The sequence below is a fragment of the Pinus tabuliformis genome, chromosome 5_2 (assembly GCF_031772625.1).
Source record: "Pinus tabuliformis cultivar Carrire ecotype Pingquan chromosome 5_2, CPIR1, whole genome shotgun sequence".
Classification (NCBI taxonomy): domain Eukaryota; kingdom Viridiplantae; phylum Streptophyta; class Pinopsida; order Pinales; family Pinaceae; genus Pinus; species Pinus tabuliformis.
In genome coordinates, this window is record NC_142306.1 from 422,034,898 (window position 1) to 422,056,012 (window position 21,115).

The window sequence follows — 21,115 nt, forward strand, 5'->3', positions numbered from 1 at the left end:
GGGCAGGAGGCCTATTCCTTTACTGGTGGGTTTTCCGGTTATCACCAAATTAAGATCGTGCAAGAGGATTGAAGTAAGACCACATTCGCGATAGAGTGGGGTTGCTTTCAGTAAATTGTTATGCCTTTTGGTTTAAAGAATATGCCTGCAATATTTTCTCGCGTAGTCATAGCAGTGTTCAAAGAATTCATTCATAAGTTTCTGGAAGTATACTTCAATGACTGGACCATGTTTGGATTGGTAAAACACCATGTAGCAAGTCTATGCCTTATGTTGGATACATGTCAAAGGTACCAGATTGCACTGAATTTGAAAAAATGTATATTCTGTGTTCCTTTTGGAATATTGCTGGGTCATGTTGTGTGTAAGCAAGGATTGATGGTGGACCCTACAAAAATTGTTGTAATTGTGAACTTGGAGGCCCCTAGGAATGTCAAGTAGCTACGCACAATGTTGGGATGCACTGGATACTATAGAAAATTCATTAAAGCCTATGCTTAAATTACCATGCCCATGGAAAAACTACTGAAGAAGGATGCAACATTCTGTTGGGATGAGGAATGTCAATGCAACTTAGACGTGTTGAAAGAAAAGGTGGTGACTGCGCCCATCCTGGTATTTCCCAAGTGGAAGGAGTTTCTCGTACATGTAGATGCTTCTTGCATTGCACTGGGTGCAATATTAACATAGGCATGCAAAGGTGAACTAGACCATCCTATAGCCTTCGCAAGTAGGAAGTTATTGAAGGCTGAAAAAAATTATTCAACGACAAAGCTTGAAGGGTTGGCCATGGTCTACACACTGCAGAAATTCAGGCATTATCTGTTGGGGGTAATTTCAAAATGTATACAGATCATTCTACCTTAAAGTACCTAGTCAACAAGCCTATGTTGGGGGGAAATATTTGCAGGAGGTTGTTATTATTTCAGGAATATGATTTTGAAGTTATTGTGAAGCTTGGTCGGCTGAACTCCAGTCCAGACCACCTGTCGAGGATTGAAACAGGCGAAGAACCCAGTAATTTGGAGGAAGGGTTGTCAGACACAATTTTTTAATGGTATGTATAGTAGATGACCATTTTGCTGACATTATTTAATTCTTAACTACAGGGATGGTGCCTGAAGGATACACAATGCAACAAAAGATAAACTAGTCGTTCGCGCTACATATTTTTCGGTCATTGCAGGACATTTGTACAAAATGGGGGCAGACGAAATATTGTGGAGATATGTGTTAGACTTTGAGCATGATAGTATTCTTTCTAAAGCTCATGAGGGAGCTGCAGAAGGCCATTATGGAGAAAAAGCAATCGCGCAGAAGATTTTGCACTCAGGATTATGGTGGCCAACATTGCAGAAGGATTCCAAAGCACACTGTAAGGCGTGTGATGCATGTCAACGAACTGGTAGACCATCGCGCAGGGATGAACTACCGCTACATCCTCATGTATCTTTGCAAGCATTTGAGAAGTTGGCAATCAATTTTATTGGGCCAATTCAACCACCTGGAAGGAAAATGAGCACATGCTACATTATCATTGCCACTGAGTATTTAACCAGATGGGCAAAAGAAAATCCAGTGCGGTATTGTACAACGTCTACTACAACAAAGTTATTTTTTGAATATGTCTTAGCATGGTTTGGATGCCCCAAAGTATTAATGAGTGATAGGGGAACACACTTTCTGACTAAAATGATTAGCGCAATGATAGATGAATTTCAGGTCTACCATTAGAAGAGCACACCATATCACCCATAGGCAAATGGGACAGTCGAAGCTTTTAACAAAATTTTGGAGAACGCATTAACAAAGGCATATAACGCACATCAGAATGATTGGGATGTGTGCATACCTGCAGTACTATGGGCCTATAGGACTACCTGTAAAAAGCTGATAGGGAAAACATCATTTAGATTGGTCTATGGCGTTGAAGCGTTGATGCCTATGAAGTAAGTTGTACCTAGTCTACGCATAGCAACTTTGACAAACATGGCAGATCGTGAGTCCTTGGAGGAATGGCTCACATAGCTAATGGAGTTAGAAAAGGACCTATTTCTCGTGGGATTACACCAAAAAGTGCATAATGAATGCGAAAAATCATGGCATGATCGCCATATCAAGCTTCGCATGTTCAAGATAAATGATCCTGTGTTGTTATATGACAACAAGTTCACCAAATTTCTGGGTAAATTCCAGATGCATTGGTTAGGACTGTATATTGTCAAGGAAATTACAGAGGGTGGCATGGTTCAGCTCGCGAAGCTGAATGGTGAACCATTTCCGGGAAAAGTGAATGGGAGTCGGCTGAAGCTATATACGGGGGATCCTGTCCCTGCTCAATGACTATATGAATGCAGGACAATTCTAGTGCTCCAGGCAGCTGAAAGGGAGTGCAAGATTATAAACTACACTACTCAACTGGGAGGACATGGCAGCAAGAAGTAGCGGTGATTTTAGGGGCGAATATTCGCCCTTTGGCGAAATTAAGGGGTTTTAAATTTTTAGGGGGCGAATATTTTGTATCATAGTACATTTTTACAAAGCACCTCAAATAGCCCTCCTTATTTTAAGGGAGAGGGTAAAAAAGGTAAATTCGGCCCTTGAAATTAGGAGTTACAACCTTCCATTCACCCATTTTCAAGAATATGTTTTATTTAAGTGAATCCATTTGCCCATTTTCAAGAATAGGTTTTATTTAAGTGAATCCTATGGACCAAAGGCCCAAATACCATATTTATAAAAGAGGTATGGTAAATTAATAAAAATATAAATAAATGAGAAGTATGGTAAATAAATAAAGCATTTTTTATATTTACTCCATAAGTCACCTTATATACATGCAAGGGTGTAAACAAATAAAAATATAAGTAAAGTGGAGGTATGGTAAATAAATAAAACATCTTTTTATACTTACTCAAAAGGTATGGTAAATAAATTAAAATATAAATAAACTAGACGCATGGTAAATAAATAAAACCTCTTTTTATATTTAGTCCATAACCCTCATTTTATTTATGAAGGCTCAAGAAAGAGGTTTTATTTAAGTGAATCCTATGGGCCAAATACCATATTTGTAAAAGAGGTATGGTAAATTAATAAAAATATAAATATGCCAGAGGTATGGTAAACAAATAAAACATATTTTTATATTTACTCCATAAGTCACCTTGTATTTATGAATGGTATGGTAAATTAATAAAAATATAAATAAACGAGAGGTATGGTAAACAAATAAAACATTTTTTTTATATTTACTCCATAAGTCACCTTATATTTATACTATGGGACAAATACCATGGACTAGATTGTTATTAATACCATGCAAAAAAACATTATTAACCCTAATATTAGTATTAATAAAAATAAAAATGGCACATGGTATTGACCCATGGTATTCAGCAAAATGGCACATGGTATTGACCCATGGTATTCACTTGGAATGTAGCCTATTTAAATGGGGGAATTAAACCAGCATAGATCCATCTTTACTCTGGATCTACTAACCCCGAGAGGTATCAAATATCGTGATATGCAAACTAGCATAGAGTGAAAAAATATTTGATCTAATCAAGAGTAAAAATGGATGTTGTAATTTAATGTATGTTAAACATTTTAGCTTGGTTAAAATAAAAAATAAAATAAAAATCAACTATTAATTTTATTAATTTTTATAAATTACTAATAGTAATTTTTAAGCTCCAGGTTTATGATAACCCATGGTATTGACCCATGGTATTCATGTGAGCATAGACTATTTAAAGGGGAAATTCTATCTTAGATCCATCTTAATTCTGGGTCTACCAAGTGCTCAGATGGATAAATAGATTTCATCCCCCTAAGAGTTGTAGATGTGGAGTTAAGATGGATATAGGTTGGTTTTTATGATAATGAAGATATTAAATAGACTTAGGAAATTATATTGTAAAAACATCTTAAGGTGAATGGTTAAAGCATAGACATTGGACAAGTATATTTGTATACTTCTTTTTTAAACTGAAACAAATCCAGGGCTAAAAGTAATGGATTGATTGCACTAGTCATCCTTCTATAACTTTCCAACATATGCTGGAGTAAACATATTGTAATTTGGGTAATTTTTCTAATTTCAAACGGGAACATACTTGTGTATTGGCAGGGTGGTTACGAGGTCCCTAGAAGTGCAGTAAACAGATTGCAATTTGGGTAATTTTTCTAATTGCAAACAGGAACATACTTGTGTATTGGCAAGGTGGTTACGAGGTCCCTAGAAGTGATGAATTTGAATTTTTCTTGGTTTTATATATAGTATTAGGTTTTTTCTCATGCTTTTTGTGAATGGCACGGATGAATTTGATCTTACACCCACTAGGTTATCGATATGTAATTTCGGTACTTTTGATTTCAAAAGATATTTTAAAGAAATGTAATGATTTCATTTGTGTATTCAATAAACACAAGATTTTATAATTGAGTAAAATATTCGCCATGCCTGGTGAGAGATTCTCCAAAAAATTATATATACATATCATATTATTGATAAAATCGCCTTCCATTTTTCCTATATACCATGGAGATTCGCCCATTTATTATACATGTAAATTTAGGGGGGGTTCTTAAAATTTTCCCTGGCAAGAAGGCTGCGTGAAGATTGTTGAGGGTGCACCAGATGAAGTTACGCTCAGGACACTGTGCCATGCAACCCAACCCATAAATAGTCGTTGGAGTCACTGTAGCTGATTGGACTAAGAAAATCGCATTAGGAGGAGCGGGTAGGTGGAAATTAAGGCGAAAATATTTGAAAATCTGTCAGCAAAGGTGCAATTATGAGAAATTTATGGAGGGAATGGTCAGATTTGAATCCGAAAATCACTACAAGTATGTCTTATTGGTTTGCAAAGAAACACTTTGTCACTTAATAATTTCTTGCATGCACTGAGAAGATTGGGAGGTTTTGTTCAAGCACCCAGGGCTAGCTCATTATTCTGATACAGTGCATCGAGTTTCTTTGGAGAAGATACCTGAGCCTATGAGTTCTAAGGCCACGATGTTTGAGGCCCCAACTCCAGAAGTTGTAGGCATAGAAGCTACTCTAGTAGTACCTATGGTGCCAAGGTCGCCTAGGCCAGATTAGTCTACTTCTAAACCAAAGAAAAATAAGTTGGTTGTCGAACCAGTGCACCACTCACCCAGAAAGAATTTGTAGGAGATGCAGAAAAAGGGAAAAATGGACAAGAAAAAGAAACCTTTTGTGCCCCTATATCTAGATGAAGAGGAACTCTACCAGGGGATTGAGGAGTTGGATGCCGAGGACGTGGAACCAATCACTATGCTTCTGTCATATGTGCCTCCGCAAAGAGGACAAAAGAAGGTGACCAAAGAACTTGATTCTAGCAATTTTTCAATTGCTACACCACTACTCCTAGATGAAGTTCCATTTGAGGGTACACTCTTAGTGCACATACCAGCATTAAAGATGGAAGACTGGGACCTCACTGACCATGCGAAATTCCCCCGTCTAGCGACAAATCAGTATATGTCTGGCATATACTATGAAGATACAGGGGTCATGAAGTTGGAACCCATGAAATGGGTTTACGGAGTTTAGGTAGCAGGGCTATTACACATGCTATTTGTACCCCATTTTCACCGCTACAACATCAACATGGCATGTGTGCGCCAGTTGCTGACATTAGTGCATGATGGGTGTTTATGGCTAGGTGAGCTTATCCCCATCATGGATATGTTAATCCATCAGATTACCAAGATACCCTATAAAGGCACAAAACTGACAAAGGAGTTTGTGGGCAAATTTAAGGAAAAACAACTTGCAGACCGCATGAAGACCGAGTTCAGGGTTGTAAAGGGAAAGCGTGGATATTCTATCCACTCCATAAATGACTAGGTAGTGCAGTTTGCAGCATAGATCCTAGCAGGAAAAATAATGCAGAAGTGTCGCACGAATGAAGTTCCCGTGCTGGTCATTTTCATTAGCAGTGTAGTGTGCAAACGGGGTCCAGTATAACTGGGCCCACTATTTATGTAAAGAGTTTTTGGCAAACTTTCACGAGGAGTAGGAGAAGAGCCAACCATTACACTATGCGTGGCTCTTATTGCTAATCGTTTTGGTGGCATGGATGCTTTTGAAGGATAGTTAGTTCCCTCCGCTGAATGAGGCCCTCCCATAGGCAACGAAGTTTGCTTCGCTGTGGCAAATAAAAGATGCGGAACAAAGTACAAAATCAAAGGTATTTTGGGTATTCATGGAGATGGACATCTGCATGGCTGTAAACTAGAAGCCAAGGTTATATCCCACCTTATTTGAGTAGTTGAGAGCCTTCACCAAATTTAAGGCAAACTTTCACAATGTCTGGATCTGCGTGAGGAAAGACCCTCAAAAGGTATGGCACAAGCTGTTTTACTTAGTAGTCGACACAGATGTACATGAGGATGTGGGTGTATGGCTAGCAGAGTTGTACGAGCCTACCTAGTTGGATGTTAGGACAAGCAAAGCAAGAGAGATCTCCTTTGCATAGACCTCTGCTGCGAAAAAGAAGAAATAAAAATAATAGGTAGTCACGTGGGAGAAGGTTTCCTAGTAGAAGAAAAAAGAAGTTGTTGCTACGACAGCTGCGGAGAAAGAGTGAGCTATGAAGGAGCATGTTACTAAAGAGCAGGCTAAGAAGGAAAAACAAGATACCGAAGCAAGCAACCAATCAGCTTCGCAGCACACTGATGAACAAGAGATATCTGTGCAGGGAGGCAAAGGGGGTGAGGAGGTGTCCACCCCCTTTAAATTCCAGAAGTGCACCCAAGAGACAAAAATAGGTCCACAAAAGAAGCCAAAATAAGATAAACAATCACAGGTGGACCCTCTTGTTCTCACAGAGGTCGATTTAGATGAGATCGGTGACAACGTTCGCGATACCAAATCTGAGCTATGGTCGCACTTTGAGCAGCAATACATGCAAACACTGGGGAGTGTCTAGAAGGATCTGCACAAGCTGCAGATCCAAGCCGGTCGGATCTAAGCAAGCATTGGGAAAGAGAGCGCAGTGCAATCGAGCCTGACTCAAGTGAGCGTGAGTGTTCCAGAAGTGGAACAGATGATGGACCTAAGGATCATTCCTTTACCAGAAGGATCCTTATGATCACATAACCAGGAAGACCACAAAACACTAGAAAAGATCAAGGCTATTGGGATCAATGTGGTCACACTGCCGCTCTAGGTCCTCCATGCATTGCATCACGGGGTCTCAAATGAGTTGCAGATCAAGGAGTGAGGAGTGCCAGTATCACAGCAAGGATGTTGCAACTCCTGGGCTACCAGCTTTACTTATCAACTCGGGGTTCGTACAAACATAGAGGTGACAGTGCTACATGCACAAGTAAAAGTGATGGTTCTCCCTGTTGTCACTGTTCAACTGGCGAGAGACCACTGGGGTTCCAAGCTAGACTTCTATAGAGTTAGAAGAATCTTGATTCTTTGATGGAAGAAAGGCAAATCTACTATAAAATAGTTACTCTACTGTAGTAATGGAAAAAAACCAACATGTAATGCTAAACCACATCATACCCTAATTAACCATTTAAGAAGCTATGCTAAGCAAAGATGCTAAATCAACAATAAAAAAATGCTACTATCTAAGCTGCAGAAGTAAAAAGCATCAAACAATACTAATGTGCAAGTAACGAAACTAAACTAACTATGTTTTCACTTTTTTGGTCTTTTTAGGCAAAATCAAGCATGCAAACTAATTGTTCTTGTGGATGCGACAGGTGGATTGAGGGTGTTTGAGGATGGATAGAAGGTTTATGGAGTGGTTGGATGGTGTGGAGAGGTTCTAGGAGGATTTTTTGTGACTTCCTAGAGGTTTCCCATCAATTCGGCCTCAAAACAGGCCATTTCAAGAAAACCTACATGATGTACTAGAAACCTACAGGATGATCCTGTAGGAATTACATGAAACCTACAAGATACAACCGAGAGCTAATTGTGAGGTGTTGGAGGTGTTAGGAAGCTTAGGAAAGGTGTGTGATGGGTGGAATGGAGTGTTAGAAGGTCTAGGAGCATACAGGAGTCAATATCAAATATAAGAGATGGTCAGATTCGTTCAATGTGTTTAGGAGAATTTCAATGAAAAATGATGAAAAACTAGTGAGGGTGATGGTGAAACAAGGGATGGCTTAAGGTGGATGAAGTGGAAGGTGGCTGCTAGTTATGAAGTCTTGGTCTCCTCCTGAAGCACCTGCTCTGCTTAAAACATGTGTGTCTTCCAAAAACTATGCAACAAGATACATTTTCATAAACTAGAAAAGCATGAATCAATTGCCTATATTATGCATGAAGAAAGTTTTTGAAGGGAATGAAAGCATGAGTGAGGTCTTATTGTAAAAATGGAGATGGAAAAAGATGACAATGAAATATGCCTTGCAACATCAACCAAATACTGAATTAAAGACAACAAACTCCAAAGCTCATAAAAGAACTAGAAATCTATGTTTTTGGGGCTGCTGGAGGGTCCCTTCCTTAAGTCATGGTCCTAGAGGGAGGAAGTGAGGCCGAGACACCTTCTCATAACCTTGTGGTGATATTTTTTCTCCTTTCTAACCTGCTACCGAAAGAAGGCACAAATGGAAGCAAATTATCACACAACCAATCTAATCTACACTACTTGTAACATCTAATAAGCAAACTAACAACTAAGCTATGAATCTACATTAAGCATACATGTACAATAAAGAGGAGCCTAGGCTTCTAGGGTTGGGCCCTAACCCAAGAGCTTTAGCCCTCTATGTTAACTCAGTGTTGTCTCAAAACAAAACTCATTCTTATTACCAAAACAACATATTACATCAAAAGAACTGTCACAAGTCTTGCAGCTCGAAAATAGAGTAGAGTTTTAAAATAAAAATCTGAATCCTACTAAGGTCCTAGGCCTCTCTACTTATACATCTGAAGTCTCCAATGAATTCCTTAAAATTAGGGAGGCTCAACTCCCAAACTTGAGATAAATTGGTGCTTTGTCTTTTACTTGCTTAGCTTCCTTCTAGTCCTCATGATTTGGCTATTTGCACTCTGATTTGATGGAGGAATATTCGAATGGAGGGGTAGTAAATGAGGAGGATTTACCTCCTATAATCTCTCTCCCTTGTCCCATTCGAGTTTTGACCTTGGTCTTTGCCAAAATTCCTTGCTTTTCTCCTTTAATCCTACATTAAATGCACATTAGACCACAAAGCAAAATATCCAACTCTAACTCATCTCATAAACAAAATATAATCAAAAGTATGCAATAAGTTATGAGAATGGTTGGTTTGACTAAGCTAGGAGGTGAATTAAGGCTCGTATAATTACCTAATGATGAGGCTCATCAGGGAGCAGTGCACCCTTGCAGTCCTCAGTGAGTATAAAGTCAACAATGCATAGATGTACGAGGAGAAGACATAGATGTTGAAGGAGAAAGAGGAGATGCAAACGTGAAGCACAAACCTAGAGTCAGTAATTGAGTAGGCCTGTCAAACAGTTCCTGAATTAAATATCCTACACTATGCACAGGCTGAGATGAAAGACAGAAAGTTAGCTGCTGCAGTGTGCGATGCCAAAGAGGAGGTTTGGCGAGTCACTTTTGAGTTCCAGATGAAGATAATCGAACTCTAGCTCAAGCTTCAACCAACTACACCACTAGAAGTTCAGGAATAAAGAGGTGCAACTATAAAATAATCATTGGGTCAACTAGATGTCGCAGTTCACATTTGCGACCAACTATTCAATCAGGAAATGGGCTTATGGGATACATTGCAGGAGGACCCTAAGTTGCAATAGTTGAACACAAAGATCTGGGAAGCATAACTTAAATATGATGAAATCAGTACGACTGCGCGGATGTTGGCACCAATCTAGCGCTTCACGCACTTGTAGGAAGGCAAGGCGATTCAGATGCAGATCCAGGAGTTACAGAAAAAGCATTCCCTGCTAAGAGACTAACTTCAGCCTTGGACAGAGGAAGCCAACCAACTTTCACAGAATATTCATGAAAAGCTGAAGGCCATGCAATAGACCCAGCGAACTACGCAACTCGTAGTGGAGGGGCCAACCACAGAGAAATTGGTCCAAGAGGTACAACAAGCAACATAAAATAGTACCACAAAGCTTCAAACATTGACCAAGGCATTCAACGATCTCCGCCAAAAAGTGGAACAACCAGTCGAGTGACTCGAGGGTGAGTCACGATCTTTGTGTTGGGGTCTTGTTGGGATGAGGTCCCCAGGGGTAGAATTGAATTAATTTAGTCAATTTTTGTAAAGAATTTTATAAAGAATGTAAAGTCTCCACAAAATAAGGATGCGAAGCGCGTAGCTAGTCAAGAGTCACAGGGGATTTAGCCCCTTGTTTGGGTAAGTGATAGGCAGTTTTGAAGACTCACCCATGAGCCGGGGGCCATGGTATTATATCAGAAAAATTATAAATAGTGAGTCATAGGGAGTCTTAGAGATAACTTTTGATAGATAAGAATAGAGAGATGAATGGATGAATGATATTGTAAAAGTTTGATTGACAGGAAGGTCTGTTCCTATTAGTAGCGAAGGAAAGGCTCCACAGTTGAGTGTCTGGAGGCCTAGAAGAGTCCACAACTGAGTGCGTGGACCCCTGTAGCTGAGTGCACAGGGTAGTTGAAGTATGTACTGAAACAATTCTTATTAATAAAGACTGATTTTGGGTTGGAAATATTTGCATCTGTGTTTTATCTGTTTATCTTACTTTAAATATTGTTCCCATGAGTTAATGTGTTTCCTCTGCGCGAATAGGGTTAATTGAATATGTTTATGCTTAGTAAAGATATTGAATGATATTCACGAAGTTGTAGATCTAAACTAAGATAGTTATCGAAGGAGAAGATAGGTCTGCGCTACGACATATCTAGGCCACAAAAACCCTAGAAAGCATGCTTATGTGCACGAAAGTAGCCGGGCTATATTCTTAGGGTCTGAATAATGCAATTGAAGGGATTTGTGAGGAATTGTAGGTATTTAAGGCCGGTTTTAGGGTTTAAGATCTATCAGAAGGTCAAATTTGCGCAGAAGCAAATCTAAGGTACAAAAACACATCACACTCGTCTTTGGATGCAGAAACTTGGTTCTTGCATCCCCCAATACTGCTTCGGGTGAGACTGAGACCTGCAGTACGCAGGTTGCTGCTGAAAGGGCCAGTAGTGTAGGGTTTTGTTTGTTGGCGCAACTAACTCCGAACCTGGGTCAGGACCCCTTAAGCCAACAACCCTGATCTATTTTATCTCAACAATTAATTCAAAAACTAGAAAATAATTCTCGCAAATAAATTATGAAATTGTTGTAAATTAAATATGTTGATATTCTAACCCAATAAATGAATTTGTAGTAAAATAAAAATGAGAAATCAATGACATGAAACAACAAAAATACTTACCCACAACACTTTTCCTTCACTTTTATTAAATCTAGAAAAATATTGGATAAGAACCACAGATAAATTATCAATTGTTCGAGAAACCTATGACATGGTTCCCAAGGAAAATCCACTCAGAAAAAACTTGGCTCATTGCTGTAAAAATTGGTTTTCTCCCAAGCTATGCCCCTACACTCTTGTATGGTCTGTCTCACTCGCACATGTGATTTGTGGCCTCCATCTACTTATGATGTGTGAGTTGTGGCCTCCTCTAAAGTACACATGAGTCACTACCAATAAATCAAACTCCTCCTTGCTATCTGAACCTCCCTCTCTCAATCTTATCCCTCTTAGTTCCTTTTTATTTTCCTCCTTTCCCTCAATCAACTCGATCCAACCTCTTGGGAAAATATCTCACTCAAGTGCTCAATCAATAAATTGTCTTTCTGGGGTGGTAGGAGCAATGGCAGGCTCTAGGGTTTGAACACCTGCAGCGACGACAGACTCTGTAAATCTGCAGCACTCTGCAAAAGCTGACGGATTCAGGTCCTTCTCTTCAACGGACTGAGGGTACACACCCTCATGGATCCCCAGCTGGGGGGGGCGATGAACCTCCCCCACAAAGCGACAATGAACAGTGCGTAAAAACGGCAGCAAAGGGAGCCACAAATCAGGATGGGGACAATGAAGTTCCGGAAAACCGGCAAGAAAAACAAGGGGAAAAGTCACCAGAAGTTCATTCTGCTACATGCAAACCAGTAGCCGCGGTTCACCCAAGGGTTGAGCTACCAGGCCATCGAATCGACGCAAAGATCCAGTTCATGAAAGATCATGCTCTAATAGGGAAGTTCATTGGTCTATGGCCAACCGAAAGAGCCCTAGGAAGCTAGATAAATGCGAAGTGGCACCCTAAGGGGCATATCACCCTGCAGCTGGGACCGAAAGGATTTTTTACTGCTATCTTCAACTGCTTGGAGGAAAGAAACAGGGTCCTTGATGGTGGACCTTACTTCTTCAACGTGGTTGGTCTGTTTCTCAAAGGATGGATGGAGCGCTTCAATCCAGATACGGTGGACCTCAGCTGGGCTCCGCTGTGGATCCGCTTATACTCACTCCCTGTGGAATACTGGGAGGAAGACTTCCTACAGGCGATAGGAAACACCCTGGGTGAGTTTTTCAAAACAGCGGAGGAAACGAAAACATGCAGATATACTTCTTATGCTAGAATCTGCGTTTACATGAATCTCTCAGGCTCTTCCAGATGCGGTAAGCATTTCTCACTGTGACATTGAATGGCTACAAACTATTGACTATGAACATGTGCCCTTTCGATGTCAAAGATGTCATGCCCTTCAGCATTTATTCAGGGATTACCCTCTAACACAGAAATCCTCCCCTGCCTCGGATCCGGAAGCCTCTGAAGCAGATGGCTTCATCAAAGTCACGAATCGCCGGAGAACCCACAAGAAACATGCTCCAAAACCAAAGGTAGTGCAAACCAGCCAACCAAGGCCATCCACAAGCAACAGTTTTGGTGCCTTAGCTAACCAGACAGAAACGCAAACGAATTTTCCAGAGCCAGAACCCATGAGCGATGACCATTCAAAAGGAGGAAAACCCACAATGTTACAAGCAGATACTCAAGGTAAGGAGGCTTCGACCTCATAAAAACAAAAATAAATAGTCTGGAGTGATCAAACCATGCAACTGGAGACTCCAAATCCAGATGCTCTCTCAGAAGAGGAACCCATGGAAGAACCAGATTACTCTCAATTTATGGAGGAAGAAACAGAAACAATAGACATTGGGGATCTGGACCTTCCCGGTCTCGAAAAAGCCTGCACCACAAATAACTTCGACAACATTCCGGCAGTACAGCTTAAGAATCTGGAAGAAGTTTTATCTCGGGCATAGAAGGCAGAAATCTTTGGGTATACAGACAGGAGGCCCTTGGGATGGATGATTTATAGTCAAAGATATAAAAAATCGAGGAAGGAAAACCATTCTTCAAAGAACAATCAAATGTGGTCATATCTTAGTGGAATCAGGCAGGTGTGCCAAGTTAACTAAGTACTATAGTCCTGAAAACACTCCTTCTCAATGAAGCTAATCTCTTGGAATATAAGAGGGCTAAATGGCCCCAGGAAAACCCGCATCCTTAAAAATATGTTAAAGCAAGAAAACCCTCAGGTTCTATTCTTGCAAGAGACAAAGTTTGATTCCAACACACTTGATAGATTCGCTGCTAAATTCTGGCCCGGAAGTCATAACATAGCAGTAGATGCAAATGGTGCCTTGGGAGGCCTAGCCATTATTTGGGACTCCAGAGCCATTGAGCTCAGCAATTTTCATGCTCACAGGAATTTTGTCCAAGCAACTTTTCATATCATAGGCACAAACCAACATGGGCTTTTAACTAATGTTTATTTCCCACAGGAAACCTCTCGAAAAGCGGAGATCCTAAACTCCATCTCAGCTCTCAACCAAAACAGACCGCTCCCTCTATGGATCGCAGGAGGTGATTTCAATATGGTCACAAGATTGGAAGAAAGGAGAGGGGGTAGATGCAGAAGTTCTTAGGAAGGATCGCTTTTGAAGGATTTCATACAAAACAACTGGCTCATCGACCTCCCCTCTAATAATGGGGTTTTCACTTGGACCAACAGACAAGCAGGGAGCCAGCAAATCGCTTCTTGATTGGATAGGTTTCTTCTCTTTGACAATGCCATTCATCCGGGGGGGATTTTGCGGCATCCATCCTACCCTTCACGGGATCTGATCACTGGCCCATTTCACTTCACTGGTCTCGTCCTGGAAACAATATCCGCAGGCCTTTCCACTTTGAGGCCTTCTGGATGACACATCCAGACTTCCACAATTTAATCAACACAGAATGGAAAAGCTTCCATCCACCTCCAGGCTCCAAAATGTTCCAATTCCAACAAAAACTTAAGCACCTAAAAGGTAAGATCAAGCACTGGAATCATACTTCATTTGGCAATATATTTCAGGGAAAAGCAAACATTGAGTTGGATATGAAGCAGCTACAGCAAAAGATCATCACAGTGGGCAGATCAGAGGAACTGGCAGAACAGGAAAAAACCCTTGAATTGCAACTAGCGGAAAAGGAAAAGCAGGAAGAAATATTGTGGAGGCAAAAATCAAGAATTAGGTGGCTCAAGGATGGAGAGAGAAACACCAAGTTCTTTCATAGCACCACAATCCAGCGCAGGATGCATAACAATATCACTCATATTCAAAATGAGCAAGGCATCAGAGTGGAAAAGCATGAAGAAATAGAGTCTGAACTTTTAAATTATTTCAAGCAAGTGCACAGAGAACCAAATATAGACAGATCTCAGGCCATAGGAAAAATTACAGGCAATATCCCCAGACTTATTTCAGAAGAGCATAATCAAATGCTTCTCAAGCCTGTTGATCCTCAAGAAGTGGAAATAGCAGTGCGACAACTAAAAGCTGGCAAAGCTCCAGGACCGGATGGATTCATCTCTAACTTCTTCCATAATTTTTGGGACCTCATCAAGACTGAGGTCTGGCAGGTGGTGGAAGAATCCCGCTCTCTCCGTTGGATGTTTCTAGGGATAAATGCTACTTTCATAGCCCTGATCCCCAAGGTGGAGAAGCCTTGCAAGCCGGACAAGTACATGCCGATAGCACTCTGCAACATAATCTATAAAATTATCTCTAAAATTATAGCCTCTAGACTCAAGCTCCTACTTCCACTCATCATCTCGCTTGAGCAATCCGGATATGTTGAAGGAAGGCAGATCACGGATGGGATCATCCTTACTCATGAAATAATTCATTCCCTGAAGATCTCCAAAAAACCAGGTATGCTACTCAAACTTGATCTTTCCAAAGCTTTTGACAGCCTAAGTTGGAAGTATATTGAAAAGACTCTTATAGCATTTGGTTTTGATGCTTCCTGGGTCCGGTGGATTATGAGCCTCATCTCATCTTCATTCTTCTCTGTTCTAATTAATGGCAAACCATCCGAGACTTTTCACCCTACCCGTGGTATCAGGCAGGGTGACCCCCTCTCCCCTTTCCTGATTATCATTATGGCGGAGGGTCTAGGGAGAAGTATTAAACATGCTCAGCAAGCTGCCTGTCTCAAAGGCCTCTCCTTTCATAACTCCCCTGTTTTTACCCATCAACAATTTGTTGATGACAATATGCTTTACGGGCATCCCTCAGTCCAAGAGGCCAGACAACTCAAAACTCTTTTAACAGACTTCTTGGAAGCCTCCGGTGCCTCTATCAATCACTCCAAATCTCAAATCTTCTTCTTTCATACTCCCTCTGTTATCCAGTCAGCCATCTCACACATCCTACGCTTTTTCTCTACCAAACTTCCCTCCTCGTATCTTGGAGCCCCGCTCATAGCCTCTGGCCTAAAGCACTCTTCCTGGAGAACCCTCCTAGATAACCTGGAAGTGCGGCTCTCCTCCTAGACTCACAGATCTCTTAACATGGCTAGCTGTCTTGTTCTGATTAAAGCTGTCCTTCAAGCCATGCCCTTATACCTCTTCTCCATCCTTGCGGCTCCCAAATGGGTTCTCAAAGAACTCAAAACTCTCCAAAGAGCGTTTCTCTGGGGTAACAATGGTCTACGACGCAAATGGGCTCTTGTCAAATGGGAAACCGTTTGCCTTCCTAAGAAAGGAGGTGGCATTGGGTTAAGAGACCCCACTCACAACAATGCTGTTATGGGAGCTTGAATCTGGTGGAAATGGCTTTCGTAACCTCCCACTCCTTGGGCCCTATTATGGATAGCCAAATATGTGGGAAACTGTCCAAGGGAGGAACTCATCAGAATATTAGAGACTAGTAACGGCTCAATCATGTGGAACTCAGCAAATCAGCACAGGTACCTCATACAGCAGCACCGTTTTTGGGAAGTGAAGAATGGTGATCAGGCTAGATTTTGGGATGACTCTTGGCAACAGATGCCTAAACTCAGGGAACTTATCCAATCAAATGTTCCTTTGGAACAGGATAGGCACCCCCAAAACATGGTGAGGAAATTTTGGCGCAATACCTCTCAGCAAGACTACAGAGAATGGCTTAAAGCGACTCAGGTCATTCCACAGGGGACGAGGAAAGACCAGCAAACCCTAGATACAGAGTTAAAAAAAAGGAAAATACACCATTCTGAGGAAAAAGACATTCTCAGATGGGGATATGAAGAAAGAGGAATCTATTCCACTAGATAAGCATACAATATACTTATCAAATATCAAGTAAGGCCCGATCTGCTCTGGAGCAAATTATGGGATCCATCCATCTGGCCGAAAGTGTCTACCTTTCTTTGGCTCCTCTGTCATAAGAGAATTCTCACTTGGGATAATCTGAGAAAAAGAAATTTCAGTGGTCCCTCCATTTGCCCCAATTGTAAAAAGGAAGAGGAAACCATTGAACACCTCATGTATTACTATCCGTTGGCCTATAAGCTCTAGAAAAAAATAAACTTCCGTTGTCAAAAAGAAGGAGGAGCCAATGGATATATAACGGCTACAATACGCAACTGGGACCCCCACCCCTTTCAAAGCAAGATCTTGAACTTTCTTTGGAAGCTCATCCCAGGATTTGTAACATGGGCCATATGGAAGGAGAGAAATGGTAGAATTTTCAAAAACCAATCCAGACCGCTGGATGACATATGGAAAATCATTAATCAAAACATTGAAGAAACCTTATCTCTAAAAACTTGGTACCAAGAGGATTTTCCCACTCTTCCTCAGGAACAATCAATATGGAATAACTGGAACTTCCACAAAAGGCAAGAACAGCTGATCAACGGAACAAAGCCTCAGAGAGATCCCTCAATGGCGAAATGGTTCCCTCCCCCCAGGAATATGTATAAACTAAATTTTGATGGTGCATCAAAGGGCAACCCAGGGAATTCAGGGTTTGGAGGGATCTTCAGAGATCATAAGGGCGCTAATATCATAACCTTCTTGGGCTCACAAGGGTGGGACACCAATAACTCAGCTGAGCTAGAAGGTCTTTGGCAGGGGCTACTTCTAGCGCAAGACAGGAATCTCTTCCCGCTTCTTATAGAGGGAGACTCTCAAATCCTCATCCAAATGGTCACGAGAATTCTACAGGGGTCCCCTTCCTCCAAGATCAGTAACAGTTGGAGAATGTCTCAACGGCTACTGCACATTGAGCGTTGGCTTTCCTCCCAGAGAGCGATCTCCTTAAAACACATACGGAGAGATGGGAACAAAGTTGCAGACCTCTTGGCTAATATGGGAGTTGATTGTGGGTGGCATCTACATGTTGGATCACCATAAAATTTCATCCAGATTCCCACCTCCACGACTTCAATAATCTTATCCAGAAGGAAATGTCTGAGATCAAGAAACTCTTCCGGATCCGGGTGGCATAACCGCTTCCATAGTTGTCCATGCAAGAAGTTAATGCCCAGTACTGCCACCTGCAGAGCAGCGTGGCCTCTTGAGACGTTAACTCATGCGAGTAGGGGAAGAGTTTTAATTTGAGATCGGGAGGAGGATTTGCATTTATGCTCTGCGTGGATCGACGCAAAATTCCTCCTGTTATAAACATGACGCTCCATTGTTTTCTTACCAAGCTTGGTGCTCAGTTGTGCAATTATGGAACTTGGTCTGAGGAGTCTGTGGGTGTTGTTTTAAATTTCGTTCACGGCCACGAGCTCTAAGCCATCTATCTCCAGGGTAATTTCTCCCCTGTTCTGAATTCCTGCTCTCTGTTGTTGTCCGCAAGTTCTGTGGATGCTTATAAGCTCTGTTATACTATGGCTGTTTACAAGCTCTGTTATTCTATGGTGTCGGTCGCAAGCTCTGTTGGGCATCCCTCTTGCCTCATTCGTCTCCGTCCTGTTGGTCATCCCATCCATAACCCATCTCTGTCCAATCTCCTGTCTATCACCATGGTTCGCTCAGGTAAGAGGCATTGTCCTGAGGGGCGTCGTGACAATCGCTTGCATCCTCCAGTTGGTCATGCCATGGAAACGGTGCCGAAACCTTTCAATCCCTCTCCCGTCCATGAAGTTGGGCCTTCTATTGGTTCTGGTTGTAAACCTCTGCCGAATAGTGATTTCCAAACAACGCACTTTAAGTTTCAAAGTAATCTGCATAGACCCCTGGTCACTGCCCACATCACTCTCATTCTCTCGGAAGAGGAAAACCTTGTCACCCCCCTAGCCTGCATTGCCCCTGATCCTTCTCCAAACAGTGAGAATTCTTCGGACAAAGACAGTATGGAGATTTGGGAAAAAGAGAAAGCTGAACAAGAAGCTGGTATCAACAGTCTTCATCCCCTGGAAGATACAGGACCGACCGCTGAGGACAGGATTCATGGCGAAGCTGATCATACCATAGCAATCCCTGACAGTGACTTAAGCGGCAATGAAGGTTTGAAGACTGGTGATATTGGTCGGGATGAGAAGAAGGACAGCAGCCCAGCAAAGGAGAAGTAGCGCCACTTGGGACTGTCTCTTTTTGTTTTGGTTTCTGTTTCAGGCGCATGGTCAAGTTACTATGCATTTTTCCTACTATTTTTTGGCTCCCAGTTGGATTCCTCGTGACACTTTATATGCTGGGTTGCGTTGTTTTTTGTATCTCTATGCCGGCTCAGTTCTTCTCCTCGGCAACATTCGTCCTTCTCTATGTCTGGTATCTGGTTTCTTGCACTTTGTAACTGGTCTCCCCAGCTTATGTCTGTAATGGGGCAGTTCTGTTCTGTCGAGTGCTGCCATGCCTCGACAATATGTAAAAATATTTTGTCTTTCAGTTAATAGAAGTTAGTATTTGCAGAGAAAAAAAAAATTGTCTTTCACCTCATCATTATGCTTATTTAATGATTTCATTAGGTCAAATATCTAACCCTAAATTATCTCCTAAGTAATCAATGCCTAGGATTAAATCCTAAGATCACTAAAAATCAAATGTTGAAATTATATCATCTAAGTCACTTAAATAAAGTAACTTACTTATCATTAGCCTTAGTCCTCATAGTTATCAATATTAAATTATTAATTTTTTCCTAAGTTAAACTTACGAAAGAAACAAAAAATCACTTACACATTACACAAAAGAGGCAAATCTATGTTCTCCATGCTAAGGAAAAAATCTAGAAGAAGACCTTCTGCAACTACAAAAGTCAACACTTCCTTCTAGCTGAGAATGGATTCTCCACCACCCCTAGTTTGTCCCTACAAAACATGAACTTCCCCTTCATTAGAGGCTCGGTGAGAATGTATGCAACCTGCTCCCCTTGAGGTATGTATTGCAATCTCACAACACCTCTCTAGACCATGTCTCTAATGAAGCGACACCTGATCTCTATGTGCTTAGAATTATCATGAAACACTAGATTCTCATAAAGTTTGATGAAAATTTAGTTATCTTAGTGTATCATGGTAGGTCCGATCTCAAGATCAAATAAACTTGTGAGCATATTTCAAAGCCAAATGGCCTCACAACTCACTAGAATCACTGCCATGTACTTCACCTCTACTGAGTTGTGACATTGAATGTTGTTTCATGTTGAACCACTAAACTCAAGCCAAAATAACACCCAAAAGTAGATTTCCTATCTACTGCACTCCCTTCCCAATCAAAATATGCATACCCCTGCAGTTGTGCTCCACTAACATTGACACACCTCAATCCAAAATCCATTGTACCAAAAAGGTACCTCAACACATGCTTCATTTCCACCTAATGAACTTGCCTTGGTTCCACCATAATCTAGTTGAGTATGTTCATTAAAAAGCATATATCTAGCCTAATATATACTAGATACAGTAAGGACCCATTAAGTTTCTTGTGCAAAGTGGGATCCATCAAATCACTCTTAGAAGCATAAATATTCCTCAAATTAGTGTATACATGGTCCTGCAATCCTCCATCTTGAATATGTTTAGAATTTCAATTGTATAGTTTCCTCACCCAAGGAAAATCTCTCCTGGATACTGCCACACATCCAATCCTAAAAAGTAGTGCATGAGCCCAATATCCTTCATCTTGAACTCCAAATCAAGGTCCTCCTTGCATATTGTAATGAAACTTTTTGATCCTATCAATAATATATGACCAAGATGGGTGAATCACCCTCAACAAGTACATAGTGCAAGTTTGAGTCTACCTCACTCTTGGTGAGGCCTGATCCAAGAAGGTATCCATCTATCTTAGAGTACCTTGTGCAGGATTCTTGCTTAAGTCCATAAAGGGCCTTATTCATTCTACATACAAGGGACTCCCTCCCATGCACCTCAAATCCCTGAGGTTTCTCAACATACACCTCTTCCTCAATCATCCCATTGAGGAAGGCAGTCTTCACATCCATTTGATATATCCTTCACCCCATCTTTGAAGCAATAGATATGACCAACCTCATAGATGCATATCTATAGATAGATGAAAAAGCCTCATCATAACCCACTCACTCCTTCTATGAGAATCATTTCGCATGAACCTTGCTTTATACTTCTCAAAGTTTCCATCTTCTTCATGCTTGATCTTCTAGATCCATCAAGAAGTGGCCATTGACTTCCTCTCTGGAATTGGCATTATGTACCACACATCATTCCACATGATAATCCTCCCCCATGGAATCCATACAAAACTATTGATATGTTTCCTCCTTAAAATTAGAAGGTTTGGAATTATTGATGTTACTCATCAAGGCCATGTAGCTAGAAAA